At 37.3% G+C, this 16,362-nt stretch overlaps 1 long non-coding RNA gene across 1 annotated transcript in view; it reads left to right on the top strand.

Moving 5' to 3' along the window:
- Positions 1–12,768, top strand: part of LOC120526830 — a 52,895-nt gene extending 40,127 nt beyond the window's left edge. Inside the window, exons 3-4 of the long non-coding RNA XR_005633180.1 lie at positions 8,427–8,605; positions 12,254–12,768. This is a non-coding gene — a long non-coding RNA (uncharacterized LOC120526830). The remainder of the gene's footprint in view (positions 1–8,426; positions 8,606–12,253) is intronic.
- The last annotated feature ends 3,594 nt before the right edge of the window (positions 12,769–16,362 follow it).

The raw sequence follows: 16,362 nt of genomic DNA, 5'->3' as shown, positions 1-16,362 counted from the left end.
TATAGAATCGCCCCGCCTCTGCACTGTTTCAAGTGTGGAGGGCTGGGATATGTATTTACAGCATGCCCTTCGCCAGAGCCGATGGATTGTTCCCTGGGAAAAGGAGAGAGGTATTGTGCTGTTGTTATCCCCTTATCTTCCCCATGTACAGGAACACTTATTTTTAATGGAAAAAAGTAAGGGCACAGTTCGATTCCGGGAGTAACATATCTATTGTTGCTTGCCGTTTTGTTTTACCGCGACAATGGTTAAATCATAAGATCAACCTAAAATGTATACACAGGGACACCCAATACTATAGAGCTGCTCCTTGTGTTATTACAGTTGGATCAGTCATGAATAGACTAACGGTGCCCATAATGACCGATCCTCCATACCCAGTAATATTTGAAAGAGACTTGTCCCAAATTAATAGTGGAAAAACAAAAGTTGTTCCTCTAGTAAAAAAGGCCCTGATAATGAATGGTAATATATCGAATCCGATTACCTCCATGCCGTGTAATAGCTCCCATAATAACGAAATTGACACTATAGAAAACGGAGATGAAGGCACATCTGACACTGCTAGAGGCATTCCACTTCTTGCAACGCCTACTACGTCAGTAGCTCCGCCCCTAGGGATATCCCCAGACCTCATTAGCGATTTAACTGCTCAATTTCACCTTACTCCTTTGTCCTTTAAAAGGGAGCAATGGAATGATGATTCCTTGAAAAATACGAGAAATGCAGTTGTTTCAGTAAATGGACATACAGTAAGTCTGGAGAAACTATACCACAAATGCCTTACTTTGTTATTAAAAATGATTTATTATATCGCGTGGCTGAACATGAGGGAATAATAATGGAGTTGTTGTTAATTCCATGTTCCTACCGTCGTCAGGTGTGTGAATTAGCCCATGCTCATTTACTCGGAGCCCATTTGGGGACCGAAAAGACTTTAGAACGCATTAAGTTCAGATTTTATTGGCTGGGAATAAATGAAGAGGTCAGACGTTTCTGTACTTCTTGTCCAGAGTGTCAGATTCGTCAGATTCCTAGACAGGACCGTGCTCCTCTTATTCCCCTCCCCTTAATTGATAAGATGGGGGGATGTATGATGGTGCTAATGCTTTGATGACACCACTTCTGGTCCCGCCATGATGACATCACTTCTGGCTCCAGTGGATGATGTCACTTCCGGTCACGCCATTTTTTGTTGGACTTGTGCATTAAATGGGATGACCCAGTTGGTGTCTCAACTATTCTTTGCATCTTAGACCTGTCATTCATACAATCGGCCACAATATATACAGATTAGATTATACTTAATTTCCCAAGTGGAAATTAAAATTTTACAGAAAAATATAAATGTAATAAAAACAAACAGCAACCTCTAAAAACACATATAAAAACTTCTCACAAAGCTGCTGCTGTCAATAACAGTCTTCTAGGCGGCACTAAGATGAGGTCAGATTGTACCACAGGTTTATATTTAAAGTCATTAATATTTGGATAGAGAAGGTCCAGTTTGTATCTGAGTTTTTCTCAGATATCTAAGAAAATAAATGTGAGTCTTCTAAATAGCTGAGGTGTGTTGTGCTCACTTTGTCAGTTATGGCTAGTCAAGGAAATTTGACATTTCCAACCCTCTGTGTAGCATCTTCTCTGATGTAGATTGGAGTAAGGTGTTCCTCCTGCTTCGTGATGGCTATATCCAGCTCCTTGTGTTTGCTGACATTGAGGAAGAGATAGCTGATGTGGCACCATTTTCTTAGAAGACAAAAATCTCTTCTCTGTAAACCATCTCTGCCATGATTTTGTTGAGGACTTAAATTTTTTTCAGATTCTTCCATGGTCTTTTAATTTCTTTTAATATCGTTTCAAGTATTTTGAAGAACAACAAACCCATTGGTTATATCTGTTTTTTAAAGTGTTTTTAATAATGTTGAAAATTATTTATATTCTACTACTACACCATATTAGATTCTTAAGGATGCCATCCATTTTTGCTGATGGTTGCAGCTACTAGGCAAGATGATCATGAGTGTGCAATGTGTAATGTCATCTTCACTGTATAAAGGTTAGCGCGTGCAATTCCCTGATCATGTGAGATTTTGGATTCCTCTTTAGAAAAGCCTTGAGTAATTGTTCTTATTCATATAATATAGTTACAAATTCTTCTTCTGTTCCTTGACTTTGTTTAATGCCTGCTCAATTTGGCTCTGGGTACGTGTCATTTTTTGACTATAAAATCCTAAACTGTATCCTGACATCAGTCTTTGAGTCATGTTCTGTGGAGCTTTGCTTATTTATTTCATGTGTTCACGGTTTCAGCCTTTGGTTTGTTATTTTGATTCAGAGGTTCCTCCCAATGCTATATTTTCATTTAAAGTGGCTATTACCCATTCCAGATAGTAAAATCTCAACATTTTCAATGCTAAGGTTTACAATTGTGATGTCACATGGAAATTGAATAAAGGAGCTGGATCTGTGTTTGGCTAAGCATTCATAGATAAACAAGGAATGTAGGCGGTGACACTATCCTGTGGGCTGCCTTAGAGGATCATTGTAGAGGAAGTTATGCTGCCAACCTGTACATGGTGAAATTTGTTTAATAGGAAGTCCAAAATGCAATTACAAAGTGTGTTACCAAGTGACAACTCTAAGAGCTTGGTGATCGGCTTTGAAGGTACAAAGATGGTTCATACTAGATTCCCTAAAGATTACAGAAATATTTGTAATGCCGGGCCACCTTAAGTTCCCTCACACCTCTTCATCAGTACCTTTGTTTTGCAAATGTGTCAATCAGTACCAGCAGTAGGTAGCCTGCTATCCCATCCTCCAGCAAGGCAGCAGAAGTCAAGTCAGAAGCAAAATTCTTAGAGCTAAATTCTGTTTATCTGGTAGTTAGGTGTCTGGAATTGTATAGGGTAAACTTTGGAATACATACATTTCATGTGTGTTCCATGTCTATAACGATCTGTGTAAATGTAGGATGACAGGAAATGTGAGGCAAGAAATGTTGAACAAATAACTAAAACAGAAACTTTTTCCATGATATAGTAATAATGACAAAATGCTGATGTGAAGTGAATAATGTGTGAAGACTGAAGTCCAAATATCAAATAAACACTTTCACAAAATGTTTAACAAAACAAGTGCGCTTTTATTCAAGAATATAACCAGAAAAAAATTAATTATTCAGTTTACGTATTGCTGTCAATATGTAAAAACCAAGGTCCAAATATCAATCGACACAAACTATACATATCAGCTTGTAGTTTATAAATGGTACTCTGGCACAGAACTTGGAGTCATGAATGACTAAAATGTTACTTTACTCACATATGATTATTGACACATAGTGGCTCACTTGCATTATGCTTACTAATCTGGTTGCAGTTTGAGAACCATTGAATTAGAGAACTGGAGACCTGAGAATGTTTGCTGTATGGCTCATATATCAAAGCAAACACAGTGTGTGCATCCACATCAGCCTGCAGGCTTGTCCTAAGTTTTGCAGTAGACTCTAGCTAAGGACCTCCAGGCTCCACTCCATTGAGGAAGGTGTCAGTGATAACACCTAGTTAAGATAACACTAACATAAGATAAGATAACACTATGGTCAAGATTAGGGTTGGAGGAGGCCTATATGACTCAAGTCAAATTAACCAAATGACACAAACCTGCAATCCAATTTGGCCGTCCAGCAGAGTTACTGAATCGAAGAACTGCGGAGGTCTGCAGCGGCAGTTGGATATATCTGTGTATTTAAAGAAAACAAAATGCTAAAACAGAACATTATTCAATAAACAAGCATAGCAAGTACAGTAATATGCCATAATCCAGATCAAGGTCACAGGGGAGTGCTGGAACCTGTCCAAGCTAGCATAGGGTTTAAGGCATGAACAATTCCTGGACATGACACCATTCAACCACGAGGCACAATAATATATTCCTATGGGAATCCATGAAATAGAACAGCCAACCCTCACCTGACTCTGCTGCTGTGCGGCAAGAGCGCTTCTGCTAAAGTGGTTAGTTATATAGAATAAAACAGAAAAAAAGATAAAAAGACTCAGGAAATATTCTGTATTATAATCATCCATCCATCCACCCACCCATCAATCTATCTATCCCTCATCTGTACGTATTTTGTTCAATTCAGGGTTATGACAGAAGGAGTCTATCCATTTAAACAATTAAATTCCACCCATTCTCTTACATTTACTATAATGTCATATTTAACCCAGATTTTTCATATAACATTGTGCAAAATTGTTAAAAGCTGTACTTTTTTTCTAGTGTGATCTGAAAGTTATCTGAACTGGAAAATACTTGGTTTTCTTTTGGAACATTATGACCTAATTGTCATTTTAATTTAATCGGGAATGACATGCGTGTTGGTTCTTTAAAACAAATCTGATTCCTTCTCCCCCATAATCTAAACTGAACTGAAGGTAAATGTGGCCTGGGTAATTTTACAGCTTTGGTATTCAAAAAAGAAACATTGGCCTAGCATGAAAATTTGTTATAGGAACTTGGTCTAAACTGAAAAAATAAATATTAATAAATTGTTTCCAATGTGCTTATATTTTCACTAAAACACATGACCCTTCCAAGTTTATTTTAGTGCTTGCTTTACTGTATAAAGTCTTTTTAGGGATTCCCAAAGATATGAAGCCATTTTACAAAACACTGGTGAAGATCAAATCAAAGAGAGCAATGTCCCTCACTTGTTATAGATATTTTTGTGCTAACATAAAGTTAATAAGGAAGTAATAGCACTTGATTAAACATTACCAGGTATTGAAATAAATCATGCAATTTAATAATAGTCACACATTTCTTGTTTGTTTTTACCCACTACCTGTTCTTGTAATATCTCAGGAACACAAAAACTTAAATCTGCAAACACTGGCCTATTTTTTTTTTTTTTGTATTTTGGAAGAAGCGTTAAATGCATTTACACTTTGATCCTCAGGTTACCAAAAAGTGAAAAATTAGCTTGAACTTTCTTATGTGGTAATAGCAGCCCTACATATAATGATTTTCTTATTCTGTTACTGTTCAGCTTCAGAAAGTAAAATAGTTCTGCACTTAATCTAATCAACATGTTTTCATAATACCACATAAAAATATTAGTACAACACAGCTAAATGATACAAAAGGAATTGCTAAAAATTACCATACAAGTTTGAGAAAACAGCTTGATTGAATGCATGAGCAAATATAAACATACTGGGCACTATGTGTAATTTAAGATTATAGCTCAAACTATTCTGGTATAAATTAATAAATAAATACCGTAAATACTCACATATAAGTCGGGTCTTGAAACCCGAAAAATCGATCATAAAAGCAGATCCCGACTTATACGCTTGTTCAAAAATGCAACACTTAATTTTTATTTTTTTTTTTACATCTTTACAGCCTCCTCCAATCTCACATCAGTTTCTCAGACGCATCGAATTTTGTTGCAGCAGCACAGTTACCAATTTCTTTCGCCACTTCAATGACTTTTAATTTAAAACCAGTTTCATATTTTCTTCTGATTGAACACTCTATTGCAGATAAGGGATGCTCTTATGTTAAAGGGTATGAGATACAAAAAACACAAATCAGTACAAACGTTGCTTCAGAATAGTTTGGCTATTACCGTGTGGTCACTTAGGCACAATACATACAACAAAAAGGCAGCATGCTCTGTGGTTACTCTCTTAGGTGGCATTAGCATATCATAATCCCTTGTACCAATAATGTGAGTGTTCCATATTCGACTTATACGGCCAACATTATAAAATGGCAGAAATTATACAGTAAATTATACCACTGGAGAACTTATCCACAAATATATATGGTAGACCCTACATGAATATGCATCCTTCAGTCCAGACCTTATTTAAAGGTGTTGCAGCTTTGCTGTTTCAATTCTGAAGGAACGGGAGTCAGAGATGTGTGCACCCAAGCAGTGCTGCCGCTTGCAGTTATAGGTGACGGTGCACCACTGATTTTCACAAACATTTAAATTAGAAATGTGAGGCCAAACTCAGCTTTAGGACAGTGCAAACTGTGCCCTCACACTGAAGTAACAAGCTTGGGACCTTTTTTTTTTTTTTAAATATTAAAAACCTTTTGTTCAGCAAAGAGAATGTGTGCCAGCCAAGCTTTCTTTCTAAATCCTCCTTCTACGTTATCAGAGGTGGGCTTGCTGCTGATCCAGGGAGAGAGATGATGACAGTCATAAGTCAGTGGGTGCAACTGTTTCTTCAGATTCTTGGGAGTCATGCCACAGCATTAAATTTACTTAAATTACAAGTGTTGTGTTGAACAAGGGTAGGAAAGGAAAAGTGTGTTTACTCTTTCCAAAGTGATATTTAGTTCCTTATTCCTTAAATTAATATATTAGTTTCTCAATATGTTAAACTGTATGTATTACTGTCTTCAATAGGCTGATTTAATGTCCAACTGTTTAGCTTTTGTGGAAACATCAAGATGCCAGGTATGTCTCTATTATATACCTTAATAAAAGGATAAAGTGTCTGTGTGTCCATCCCGTTGCTATGCCTCTGTCATTCCAAAAGATGGCGCCTCATAAACATTTTTAGTAATAAGATGCATTGCATCTGTCATTCCAAGAGGTGGCGCATCACAAACATTAACACTGCTTTTACGAATCCCATACCAAATGGCTTATAACTGATACATATGCTTTGCAAGTGTCATTCCAACAGATGGTGCAACACAAACATTAACACTGCTTTTACGAAAACTGATACCAAATGGCATTTAACAGAGAAATATATATTGCATGGTGCACTGCAAATATTCATTATGAGTTCTGCATTGGTTGCTTAGATCAATTAAGGAAGTAATTAGAAAAAAGAAAGAAATCAGTTTTAAAAATAAAATAAACTAGGGGGTTCTGATTCACTCTCCAACCCCTGGGGCCCACTATCTTGCAGCTGAGCTGCTCGAAGGGTGTTGGGGTGCCACTCTGTTAGAGAAAGCAATTTTATTTAAAAAGGTGGTATATAGAAGAGTATGCAGGGCGCGGGAAATAGTTTGGTCCTTAGTTATTATAGATGTAAAATCAGTTACTTGAGTATTTCACTATAACTGTCTATTTTAAATGCCAATGAATAATAAAACATAGTAAAAAGTGCAAAAGTAGAATAAAGTAAAAGTAAAAAAAAGTAAATAAAAAATGTAATCTGCGGTGGGCTGGTGTCCTGCCTGGGGTTTGTTTCCTGCCTTGCGCCCTGTGTTGACTGGGATTGGCTCCAGCAGATACCCGTGACCCTGTAGTTAGGATATAGCGGACTGGAAAATGGCTGGATTGATGGATAAAAAATGTAATTACAATAATGCCTCATCAAAAACAATATTATGAATTACTTTATCCTCTAACTTAAATTCTATAAACATTGCTTTTTAGCATTTCTGTTCGCATATTGTTCGGGATATTTTTCTCTTTCTCATTTATTGGACAATTCCTTTTGTTCTTGATTTTTATTTATTTATTTTTTCAACATTCATTATCAGCTCTTGCGGCTGTATTTCTATTGCAATCTGAAATTAGATGTTTTTGAATAGATAATTTCCTTTTCTGGTTTGCCATTATAAGGAACTACATTGAAGTGCAAGTTATTTTAAAATATCCATCATCCTACCTGCTATATCCTAACTACAGGGTCATGGGGGTCTGCTGGAGCCAATCCCAGCCAACACAGGGCACAAGGCAAGAAACAAACCTCGGGCAGGGCGCCAGCCAACTGCACCTAACCTGCATGTCTTTGGATTGTGGGAAGAAACCCGAGTACCCGGAGGAAACCCACGCAGACATGGGGAGAAACTCCACGCAGGGAGGACCCAGAAAGTGAACCCAGGTCTCCTAACTGCGAGGCAGCAGCGCTACCCACTGCGCCACTGTGCCACCTATTTTAAAATATGTGATTTTATATTAGTAGTATGTTAAGATTATTTAATACATCATTTGTGAAATAGTCATACATTTAAATCTAAATAAACAATTTATAATACTCAGCTTTATTTGACATGTCACTTTTTTGTTGACTAGAACATTCAGGCTGTGCTGTACTTGAGATGGACAAGGAGGTGCTTTGTAGGGTCACTAAGGCTGGCCCTGTATGAGACCTACTTGCAGTCTAAGGCCGCCAAGAGAAGCTGTGGAAAGACAGAATGTAATTTGCCTTTGCTTGCTTCTGCTCCTTGTAAAGTTATAAAGGACCACATAAAACAAACACATGAAAGTCATGTAAAGAGTTGGGGTTTAAGACTTGGATAAAGATTTTTAATATCAAAAAACTTTGATTTACTTATTTTAACCAGAATATGTTAGTATTCAGATACACGGTACAATAAAGAGGTACTGTATATTTATACTGCATGATATATATTACATAGTGTTTTATTATTTATTTTAGCATGGACTCTGTTTGTAATCATCCTAAGTCTCTCCAAATGGAAGTGCACCATTCAAAAAATATACTATTCAAAGTATACTATTCAAAATGCAAAGGATGTGGAAGCAGGAGGACATAAAGAAGGGGAGAAGTGGCAGAGAGAAAAGTAAATGGTTGGAAAACCTCCTGGCTATTAGAAGGTATACAGTCCAAGGAGAACATACATATTTACCATGTTCATCTTTCCATTTGCTTTGGTACTGTTTGTTTTTGCCAAGTTCGTGTCTCTTTTATTTCACTTGTTTAAGGCCCTGTTTTTTAATTTTTTTTGTAATTCTGAGTGGGTAGCATTCCAAATAATTCCATCTTACATGTCCAGCATTAACAGAGAATGGATTTTAGTTCTGTTAGGCATTCATTTTATTAAGTGGACAAACCCAGAACACATAATTCGCTTGTTAGGACTGGTCTTCTAGGTGTGTCACTCCTAATCAGAGTTTCTTCCAGGTTAAAGTGACACACTATACAGTATATGCCTTTTTTGTTTTCTGACTCTGGGCCATTCTTCTCACCAAGAGATTTAAAAATTAGAACATGTTACCAGAAAAACATGGCATCATCAAACATTATACATTTCCACCAGCAGGTTATGCATACATGATGCAAATGCTATCCCTAAGAAACAGAAGAGAGGGAAAACAAGAAAAGTGAGCAGGAAAAGATCAAGAGAGGTGTGTCTGCTTCTATGTAATTTACCTGTTAACATTGACTTAGTGTGCTTCATTCTCTTACAGAACCAGCTGGCCAGCAAGTGTATTTAATTAAAAGTTTCTTAACTTTCAAAATACTTATAACTTCACCACTGTTTTTCATTAATACTGTGTTTGTGAAACTTGCTGTATTTCTGAATGAATCAAATAAGTATTGGAAGGCTGCTAATCCTGTCATGTAAATACCTAAACCAGTGGATTTCAAGTTTAGCTCCAAGGACATCTATAGCTGCAAGTCTTTATGCCAACCAGTTCAAAAGCAGTGTGACATTTTCTTAAGTCATCTGGCCTATGGATATTTCCAACAAATTCATAAATAATTATATTCTTTGCTTTAGCTTTAAATACTTACTTTTTTGCCATTTTCTACCCTCCCAGTACAGTTTCATTTCCTAATTGTATTCAAATGCTTATAAGCTGTGCAGACATGGGTAAAAACAACTTTGAAACTAAAGTGACGCAATCACTTCACTATGTAGGGGAGGCAAATGAGAAGCCAGATTAATAAAAGTTGGGTGCCAACTGGACAACCCTCTTTAATTTAAAAAAAAAAAAAAAAAAAACCCTGCACACTGCCATTTTCAAACAAAAGCAGCCAATAGCTTCTTATCACCTTCTAGAAGTGTTCCTAATAGTCAGGCACTCAGGTACAAATGAGACGCTGCCTTCCAGGGACATCTCCCTTTTATATTACCCTGAAGGGGGTGGAGCTTTTCTGCCTGTCTTTCCATCAAGGGGTGGTTCTTTGGCGTTGTGAGGGACAAAGTAGATAAGACTGATAGTGACAGCAGGGTGGCATCGCATAGCTTAGGTGAGCCTGAAAGGAGACTCTCTGGCATGCATGCGTGACAACTGCCATTTCTACTTATCTGTTTATTAAAGAACGTGTCATTCAAATGAATAAGGTGAATAAGACACAGGTGTCATTGCTTCTTCTTAGCACATAGTTTGCATTTAGATACAAATACAGTATGAGGCAAACAGTATAGGAAAGGATGAACTAAAAAGACAGTGGTTAAAAAGGTTATGGCAAAAATACAAATATTAAAAAATTTCTTAGACTAAAAAAACAAAAAAGGTCAACTTGCTAAACCAGCGTTTCTCAACCTTTAAGTATTTGCGACCCGAGTTTTCATAACAGTTTTAATCGCACCCCCTCTAACGTTTTTTTGAAAGAAGCCCACTAATACAAATTTGTTCTTTTTTAATTAATGATATATCATAGACTGCATATTTTATTATACCTACTTAACTTTTATCGACATTTATCTAACTCTATATTTATTTTTCTAGTATCAGAATGTAGTTTAAGTTAATTTGTTTTGGTTTCAATAGATGTATTTTTCATATTTTTGATTCTTGTTTTCCTTTTTCACATCTTTGCGCCCCCCCTTTTTGTTACTTCGCGCCCCCCTAGGGGGGTCCGCCTCACAGATTGAGAACCACTGCTGTAGGAGATCAGTGAGGTAGGGGGGAGCTTTAAATGTTAAGAGCGGTATTTAGTATTGTATTCTGTAGTTAACAGGGAACCAGTGAAGTTGAGAAAGAAGAGGTGTAATATGTTCAGTGGATTTAGAACAGCAGGTTATTATCCTGGAAGCAGAATTTTGAATAAGTTGTAAGCGATGGATACGTTTTGTGGGTTGCCAGATAGAATAGCATTACAGAAATCTATACGTGAGGTGACTCAGGCATTAACCAATGCTTCAGTACTGTGTTGCGTAAGAGCAGGACAAAGTCTAGAAATGTTTCGGAGATATAAGAAGGCAGTCCGAGAAATGTTACTTATATGGGAGGAATTACTTAATAATAATATTAATAATAATTATTATTATTTAATAATTGACACTATTAGTGTAAAGTGAAATAGTGAAAGAAGCCCACTAATACAAATTTGTTCTTTTTTAATTAATGATATATCATAGACTGCATATTTTATTATACCTACTTAACTTTTATCGACATTTATCTAACTCTATATTTATTTTTCTAGTATCAGAATGTAGTTTAAGTTAATTTGTTTTGGTTTCAATAGATGTATTTTTCATATTTTTGATTCTTGTTTTCTTTTTTTCACATCTTTGCACCCCCCTTTTTGTTACTTCGCGGCCCCCTAGGGTGGCCCGCCCCACAGTTTGAGAACCACTACGCTAAACAATGAAATTTGAAAATAGTAATGATACACTGCTTTTGAAATTGGTTGGAATAAAAGATGCTTTGGATAAAATTGTCAGCCAAGTAACTCTATCATTGAACTTGAATAGATGGGTGAATAGATTTAAAGAACTGCACTGTGTCACTGTGACTAAGGTGGTTGCCTTACAGATTTTAAAGCTCAGTTCACTTTTTTTCCAGGAAGACTCCTGTGCAGAGCATTCATGTTGTCACAAAGTTTTCCCTTCCAAGCGTACTCTTTTTCCCACTTTGCAAAACTGCAGTACAGTTGCTCCCCTTGCTTGTGTCACACAACATATAATGTACTGTAGATAAATATTGCTAAAGGTTACCTTGCTGTGTAGCAAAGAATGCTAAGGGATGACTCACTAAAGTTAGCAGAACTGGTTTTGAGCTTTTAATACCCCAGGCTGTGCTTTTGTTTTTTCCCAGTCTCAATGCCAAGCTTCACCTAACTAAGGGATCCACCCAAAAAGGCCATTGGGAACAATGTGTCTCCTTAACAGACTGCCGTTCCAGGATCAGATTGTTGCCATTGTGTCAATATCATTGTATCAACAACATTCTTAAATTATTTTTAAAAGAACTGCAACTGCTTCCAATCCTGATTAAGAAAACTATGACTGTCTACCTATGCGATTCAAGAAAAGGCATTTATAAAAATACAAATCTTAGACTCTTGATGTCAAGCACTGTAATAGAAGTGTAAGGCTCTCGCAAACATTTAATCTCACAATGTTTTTATTCATTTTAACTGAATATGAAAGGAAAAATAGCAGAGGAAAAATCAATCTCTTTTTTGCAGTCTGACAGATGTTATGAGTGCTCAGTTTGAAATTTTTGCATACTTTTCCCTTTGGCTTTAGAATAATTTTTTTATTTTCTGTAATGGCTTAAATACAGGTGGAGGACAAGATGGTGAGCTGTAAGACAGTGATTGACAGCATCACCCTTCATGGGTGGGATCTTGAAACATCTGTCTGGTGCTGTTACGATCATTATCCAATGACGAGTCTGAGTGCCAAAATTCAAAAGGGGAGAAAAGAGTAATGTGGAGGAATGGCTGATCTACGTGCCAGTTACAAATAAGGGAAGGAGAGAAAAGACGGATTCTATCAGTGCCAATCAACAAAACATAGAAACAACTCACCCGTTGTCAGCATGGACAAGGTTAGTGATGTGACCACCTGCACCCCTTTTGAAAACTGTCCTTACACCCTGACTAGCCAGTCTTCAGAGATGAGATTTGAAACTTTTTTGCTTTCAGGATAGTACCTTCTTCATATCTGCCTTTATTTATAAAATCTGCCTTTCATCTTCTGATGTCCTCCGCTACCCACACAGACAATACAAAATTGGATTATTATGACTGCTTTGAGTGTTTTTGTATGTATTTATGAATATATGTATAAACAGTACAGGCCAAAAGTTTGGACACACCTCCTCATTCAATGTGTTTTCTTTATTTTCATGACTATTTACAGCACTCCATCACTCTCCTTCTTGGTCAAATAGCCCTTACACAGCCTGGAGGTGTGTTTGGGGTCATTGTCCTGTTGAAAAATAAATGATCGTCCAACTAACCTGACTTCTGCAGAACACAACTGCTGGTCCCAACCCCATTGATAAAGCAAGAAATTCCACTAAATAACCCTGATAAGGCACACCTGTGAAGTGAAAACCATTTCAGGTGACTACCTGTTGAAGCTCATCGAGAGAATGCCAAGAGTGTGCAAAGCAGTAATCACAGCAAAGGGTGGCTATTTTGAAGAAACTAGAATATAAAACATGTTTTCAGTTATTTCACCTTTTTTTGTTAAGTACATAACTCCACATGTGTTCATTCATAGTTTTGATGGCTTCAGTGAGAATCTACCAATGTAAATGGTTATGAAAATAAAGAAAACACATTGAATGAGGAGGTGTGTCCAAACTTTTGGCCCGTACTGTATATATATATATATATATATATATATATATATATATATATATCTGTTGTGGCAGTAGGGGGCGCTAGTGCTCCCTTGAACCCTCAGGTACAACACCAGACACCAGGTAAAAGTCCAAGACTCTTTATTGTTTTCTAACAATGTGCACAAAGCACCCTCCACACTACTCATTCAATCACTACAAACTACAATAAACCAAATATTCTCTCCTCCTCGCCCAGACACTTGCTCCTCTACCTCCCAGCTCAGCTCAGTGTCTGGACTGAGGCATCGTCCTTTTATAGCCCCTGACCCGGAGGTGTTCCTGTCCCAGCAGTCCACAGTCCCTTATTCCTTCCGGGTCAGGGCAATCAGTCTTTTACTTCAACCCGGGAGCACATCGTTCCTTCCCGTCACATGACCGTGACGTACTCCCGGGTCATAAGGCACAAAAGAGCCCATAAGCCCTCCCACAGCGACTCCTGGTGGCCCCCAAGGTATCCAGCAGGGCTGTGTAAAAACATTACATAGTCCATAAGGCCCTGCTGGAACTCGGGGCATGATCCTGCCGTCGGGAGAGCTCCTCCTGGCGGCCTGGGGGTGAGGGCCGGAGCACAAAGCCGGCAGTCCTCCACACTTTATATATGGGACGAGGCGAGACTTTTTAGCCTGGGACAAGATGTGACTTTTTCAGAGAGATAATTTCAAGTCCTGCGAGACTTTGTGCCAAGAGATTTAACCATGCCCAGGGCCAGAAATAAAAGACAAAGAGCAGATGACAAAGTAGAATGTCATAAAGAGGTTCAAAAATAGGACAACATTTTTTTCACTTAAGAAACATAGCAAAAGTTAGACCTCTTATATCATTGAAAGATGCTGAGAAATTAATTCACGCTTTTGTTTTCAGTAGACTAGATTACTGTAATGCACTCCTCTCAGGACTACCCAAAAAAGACATAAATCACTTGCAACGAGTGCAGAATGCAGCTGCTAGAATCCTAACTGGGAAAAGAAAATCCGAACACATTTCTCCAGTTTTGATGTCACTACACTGGTTGCCTGTGTCATTCAGGATTGACTTTAAAATACTGCTTATGGTTTATAAAGCCTTAAATAATCTCGCTCCATCTTATATATCGGAATGCCTGACACCTTAGATCTTCAAATGAGTGTCTCCTTATAATTCCAAAAGCTAAACTTAAAAGAAGTGGTGAGGCGGCCTTCTGCTGTTATACACCTAAAATCTGGAATAGCCTGCCAATAGGAATTCTCCAGGCAAATACTGTAGAGCACTTTAAAACACTGCTGAAAACACATTACTTTAACATGGCCTTTTTATAACTTCACTTTAACTTAATACTGATACTCTGTATGTTCAATTCATCATAATAACTATTCATAGTGGCTCTAAAATCCATACTGATCCCAACTCTCTCTTCTGTTTCTTTTTCCGGTTTCTTTGTGGTGGCGGCCTGCGCCACCACCACCTACTCAAAGCATCATGATGCTCTAACATTGATGGACTGAAAGCCAGAAGTCTACGTGACCATCATCATCAGGTCCTTTCATGAAAACCCTAAATACAAAGAGGACTGTTTGGCTTATGTTATGATTGCCCAGAGGGGACTGGGCGGTCTCGTGGTCTGGAACCCCTACAGATTTTATTTTTTTTCTCCAGCCGTCTGGAGTTTTTTTTTTGTTTTTTCTGTCCACCCTGGCCATCGGACCTTACTTATTCTGTGTTAATCAATGTTGACTTATGTTTATTTTTTATTGTGTCTTCTATTTTTCTATTCATTTTGTAAAGCACTTTGAGCTACATTTTTTTGTATGAATATGTGCTATATAAATAAATGTTGATTGATTGATTGATTGATTGATTGAAAAACGTTGGCACGAAACACATGCAGAGCAGGTTAGAGATGATAAAAGTACAAAAATTTGAAAGATTTAAAAAAATGATTGTAAAGATCGCATTAGCGCAAACAAATGGAAATTATTATATTATAAATTATATAACGGAACAGCGAAAAGAAATTGAATATATTTTTCGGATTTAAACTTTAAGTCGGAGACTTGGAGATCATCTAATTCATGTTGCAATCAGGGCAAAGTAGTGTTTCTTTCCAATGAAGAGGCGTATCCGCGAGAATTAAAAGATTTGTTGTTTGGTAAAAATGAAATCCACATACGTGAGCGGCAGAGATGTGAAGTGGCTGGCACGTAGCGCAGGCTGGGGGGTTGGCAAGCGAAGCGAGCAGGTGGCAAAGCCCCCTAATATATACATAGAGTACTGATATATGCATATATGGGGTTATCAGTTCTCTACTGAAAAAAATCAGTTATTTTCTGTTATGTCTCAACATTTTATTGAACCATGCGATTTGTGTTGTGATTGTTTTGGTAGTACAATGCTTGCTTTGCCAGTTATGATGACAGCCACAATAGTAAAGATGCACTGCAGACAGAAACAATACTCAGTATATTCCTCAGTGGCACTTGCAGTAATTACATCCTCAGCCTCATCTTCAGGAATTATGAAGCAGGAAAGTGTTCTTGCTACGTAACGCAAGGAGTGAGATTCCATTGTGGTATGTTTTTCTGTGAAGAAAATGCAGTAATGTGCATGATTATACATTTTAGTATGTCTTTGTGTGGAAAATGTGCAGCATATCAGTTTTTTAAAAAATGTAGAGCGCTCCTCAACTGTAATCTGCAGAAGAACCACAGAATAAAATTCATTTTCTGATTTGTATATTTAAATGTAGGAATCATTATGCCTTGCTTTCCACCATAAGAACTCCATAAAACATCTTTTTACTCAGTTTTGTGATTGCAATATTGCATATGAAAAACATTTTAGCATCAATTTCACCAAACTGTATGAAAGTTTAATTTGTCTGCTTCACTTATTACTGGTTTTCATTAATCTTTTTTAATTAATGGCTCATTATTTATTTTTCAATTGCAGTCTCTCAGATCATGTTATACTGGTGTTGCTGCTTTGGGTACACACACTTTTAATTCTTGAGTCTACTTACCTTCTTAGTGCTTTAAAGCTTCTTAGGTTGTTCCTGTACCAAA

Source organism: Polypterus senegalus, chromosome 3, assembly GCF_016835505.1.
Source record: "Polypterus senegalus isolate Bchr_013 chromosome 3, ASM1683550v1, whole genome shotgun sequence".
In the NCBI taxonomy this organism is placed as follows: domain Eukaryota; kingdom Metazoa; phylum Chordata; class Cladistia; order Polypteriformes; family Polypteridae; genus Polypterus; species Polypterus senegalus.
Note: the sequence above shows the minus strand (reverse complement) of the source record. Positions and strands in the feature narration are given on the sequence as shown.